Genomic DNA, 4742 nt, shown 5'->3' on the forward strand with positions numbered 1-4742 from the left:
ACAACTCCCAACAGAAGACTGATAGTACCCTCCATGAATTGAACAGTTTCTATTGCCATACTCGTGGCAACTGACTGCTAGTTCCCCTCAGGAATTGTACAGTTTCTACTTTCAGTGACCCAGTAGCCAGCTGTCATTTCCCTCCAGGAATTGTGTAGATTTGGTTGCCAGGATCCCGGAAAGTTCCTCCAAAAAACTGCGCAAATCCTGTCTGGCAATCCTCCTCGCATCCCAGCCTATTCCTCCAATAAATTGAGAAAAAATTTTGTTTCAAGCCGTTGCAGCCCGCTTGTTCTGAAAAATGCAAATTTTTTCTGCCTTGCCTTCATGCAACCCAGACTGTCCCTCCCAAAACTTGTGCAGTTTTTCCTTCTAGCTGAGCCAGACCTCGTGGACAGTCACTGTCGACTCAAATTTCCCACCTTCATCACCCAGTGACACTTGCACAGTTTTCATCAACAATGCCTGGATCCATCATCCTGCCTCGCAACCTTGTTGCCTCTCCTAGTCACTTACATCTGAAATGATCATGTGTCATGGTAGACTAGGAGGTTTTTGGATTTGATGTCATCTCGTCATTTGTGACTGCAGGTACAGGTACACCAATAAACATGGTGTGGCGACGAATGGGATGAATGAAGGGAGCACATGCAGAAGGATAGGTTCACCAATGAACGAATGAACGATGCATGCGAAGAGATGTGCTCGCGAACGAATGATCATTAAAAGATGTGTTCGTGGATGGATGGTCAGGAAAACATGCAATATGTTCTCACGGACGGACGAACGAACGAACATGCACCTTTCGTGAACAGACGAACCTGTCAAGCCTACCAACATACAAGAAAGGAACAATGTGCCAAAGAAACATCATGCGAACCAATGACCATCGAAGACTCCATGCACCTTGCCATGCGAAGGTGAAGTTGTGACACACCATGAAGACATCCACCACCTAGAAAAACTGCAGTTCGACATGCACTTCAATAGCAGTGTGAATGAACCAGCACTATCATGTCGAGTCGTGTCATGAGTCATGTTGTCCACATCTCTACTGTGGGCCATCTTGTCAATCAATGTAATGTAACGTGGAAGTCCAAGAGACCCACTTGTTGTACAAAGAGTCATGTAAAGTCAAAAAGTCATGAAATTCAAATAGTCATGACAGTAGTCGAACAACCACAAGGGTGAGTTTCATCCTTGGCTATAAATGTTTGGTTGTGTTATATTCTTTCCACGACTAGCCCATGTAGTTAACCGGGGGGTTAGAAGGGGGGTGGATCCCCCCCTTCATTGTGCCGATTACGTAGGTGGGGGGGTCATAGGGGGTTTGAGGGTTGTAGGTAACCCCACTCTATGGGGTCCGGGGTAGCGCCTCGGAAAATTTTGTTTTTGGACCCTATATTAGGTTGGGAAAACCTACCTATGGTTTTCTGCATGATTTTTCGCACATGGTTTTGGACGCGATGGTTTTCAGTCCATGGTATTGGATGCTTCGGCATGTATAAATATGTATTGTAACATTGAAAGGAATATAATGAAAAATCAAGCTGGTAGTCCAGGTTTTGGGATCCAGGGGAAAATCTCTATGTATATGTGTTTTATGTGTTATGCTCTCACATTTTTTATTTTATGTGTTTTAGAATTCGTATGCAGGTAATTTCTGTATGAGATTAAAACCTACATTTGGTATCAGAGTTGTTTTGGCTTCAAGGGGACGCCTTTGTTGCTGAGGGGTTTCACTCGGGCCTGTGGTAGACCCTATTCAGTGGGAGATCCGTGGGATTGATTTTGGTGGTGAAAGAGGATGGCAAGCAGTGGAAAGATAGAGATAGATAAATTTAATGGTCAGAGTTTTGAGTTATGGAAACTCAAGATGGAGGATCTGTTGGTGGATAAATATCTGTGGGTCGCGGTAGATCCAGGTATTAAACAAACAGAAGTGTCCGATGAAGAATGGAAGAAGTTGGATCAGAAGGCTAAGAGCATAATATGATTGTGTGTCTTAGATTTAGTATTGCTGAATATATCAGGGGAAGCTACGGCGAAGGCTTTGTGGGACAAGTTAGGGACTTTGTACCAATCTAAGTCTCTAGTGAATAAACTGTTCCTACGGAAAAGGTTGTATAACCTAAGGATGAAAGATGGAGACTCGGTGACAGAGCATCTGAACGCATTTAAGACTATGGTAAGTCAGTTATTATCTGTTGATATTAAAATTTCAGATGAAGATAAGTGCATCAGTTTGTTGTGTTCTCTACCAGATTTGTGGGATAGTCTGGTTATTGCAATAAGTAGCAATGCAACTGCCTTGCAGTTTGATGAAATAGTCTCATCCTTGTTGACGGAGGAGATGAGACGGAAAAATATGGAGAGCCAGAATGGTGATGCCTTGTTTGTATGAGGACGGTCCCAGAATAGAAACAAAATTAAGTCATCGAGTGGGAGATCTAAATCTAGAGGGAGATCTAAATCTCCAGGAAAACTTGTAAAGGTGGTCTGTTGGAAACATAGAAAGGAAGGGCACTACAAAAGGGATTGTATATCTAAAGCTCCTGACAAAGGAAAGGGATCTGATAATGCTCCTTCTGTAGAGGCAAAAACCACCTTAGATGAAGGTGGGGATGTGTACTTGGCTTCTTCAAGTACACATGTGGATCATGAGGCATGGTTGATTGACTCAGGTGCATCCTTTCACTTCACTCCCCATAGAGAGTGGTTCTGCCAGTATGAGAAATATGATGGTGGTGATGTCTTCTTGGGGGATGACAGGAAGGCTAGAATCGTTGGTCACGGAAAAGTAAAGTTGAAGTTGCAGGGTGGAAGGGATAGAATTCTTTTGGGTGTTCTGCATATTCCGGCATTAGCCAGAAATTTGATTTCCGTAAGCAAGTTGGATGATGCAGGTGTAAAAACAGTGTTTGAGAAGGATACCTGCAAAATGGTTCGGGGAGCAATGGTATTGATGCGGGGAGTTCGGATTGGAACTCTGTACAAGCTGCAAGGTAGCACTGTTATTGATGGGTGTACCAGTTCTGTGGCTCGTGAAAGTGGAGCAGAAAATATAGTGGTCTTTGGAGAGAAGACCATGCTGTGGCACCAAAGGCTTGGACATATTGGAGAGAAGGGCCTTCGAATACTTCATGGTAAAGGTATTGTAGAAGGTATGAGTAATAGCTCTCTGGATTTTCATTTCTGTGAAAATTGTTGTTACACAGTAATTTGTCACCATCCCTGTTACTCCTCTTGTTGTACTTTGGAGGACTCATCCCGGGAGTTATAAGAAGTGACAAAATCTAAAAACACTTGCATTATGTTCCCCTGAGTATGTACTTCATGTTCCCTGAAGACACCTTCTACAGATTATCCCTGAAAAGTACTCTTTTTCCATTGGCGCAGGTCCACAGTGTGTTACCCGCGCCAATCATGGAGATCCTCAAAAAAGGGCGCGACCATTGGCGCTCTGTCTTAGAGCAACAGTCGCGCCAACCAAGTTTGGTCATGCTTTTTGCCTTAACACACGCCCGACTGTTGTTTCCTTCATTACATGGAGCTTTTTGACGATAAAAAATCAGTCTTATGTCGAGTTCTATCCTATCTCCATCTTTAATGGCTTTTGGGGATAATGTTAATCCACAATAGGTGTCCCGGTTCATCGTATCCTCCTCCCTTCTTCATCTATATAAGCTTGTCCTTATGCATTTGACAAGCTAGTCATGGAGTGCTAGATGTTGAGTTCTTGAGTTCTTGGAGGAATGCTAGTGAATGCTAGAGAGGTTATGCTGCCGGAGAGGAGACACATTGCAAGACACATATAGTTGCTCGCCCAGCCAGGAGAGGTTCAACGTCAGAACCTTGGTTGTAACTTTTCCTGTTTATTATTAATTAATGAGCGACTGCTATTATAGTTCCAATCTCATTGTCTATTATGGTGATGTGTTGATTTATTTCCTTTCTGACTGAAATATAGTTGTGCCTTGGTAGATTTTATGTTGGTATCTGTCTCTTCCTTTGCATGTGCAGGTGTCCATTTATGATCTGCTGGAGTGAGGGAGCGGGAATATCAACTCTGCTTCAACCATAGCGTTGGATTCCAGGTTGGTCTTCTTAATTCACCTTTAATGCATAACTAGGAACTTGCGTGGCAGCGTGGTTTGATTGTGGCTAGTTCTGTTTTAGGCTAGTGGGATCGCCTCTGTCCGCAGAGGGGATTTACCTATCCAACAATTTGGCGACTCCACTGGGGAGAAGCTATTTGGAGTTTGTCTTGCATGTTAATTTTCTTCTGCTTGCTTGAGTGAATGAGCTTCCTGGGTCAGTTTCGAGTTTATTCTTTACTGTTTGACCCATCTGAGCACTGTCAACCCGACCTGAGGTCGTATTATTTATTTTTCTAGCTGGCAAGCTTGATTGGCGCGGTTATTACTCTGACAGTCGCGCCAGTTGGCGCATGTTGCTCAAAAGCAACTCGCGCCAATCCTATGGTAGCGCAAGTTGCTGGCTGACAGTCGCGCCAGCCCGGTAAATTTTGCCTGTGTATGGGTGGAAAGCTCTTTCAGCCTCTGGAAGTGTGGTGAACCTCTGTTTGACTGGTTTTAGCCTTTATCCTTCAGTTGTTTGCTTATTTCTATTGATTTTCATCTCATCCCTAGGACATCTAGTGACTTTGCATGTCTAGCCTTCTGTGGGAAGTTTCGGTCTCTTGATTATCCAATCAACTTGTTGGTTATGTCCTGCACCTA

The sequence above is a fragment of the Pinus tabuliformis genome, chromosome 6, assembly GCF_031772625.1.
Source record: "Pinus tabuliformis cultivar Carrire ecotype Pingquan chromosome 6, CPIR1, whole genome shotgun sequence".
NCBI classification, from domain to species: domain Eukaryota; kingdom Viridiplantae; phylum Streptophyta; class Pinopsida; order Pinales; family Pinaceae; genus Pinus; species Pinus tabuliformis.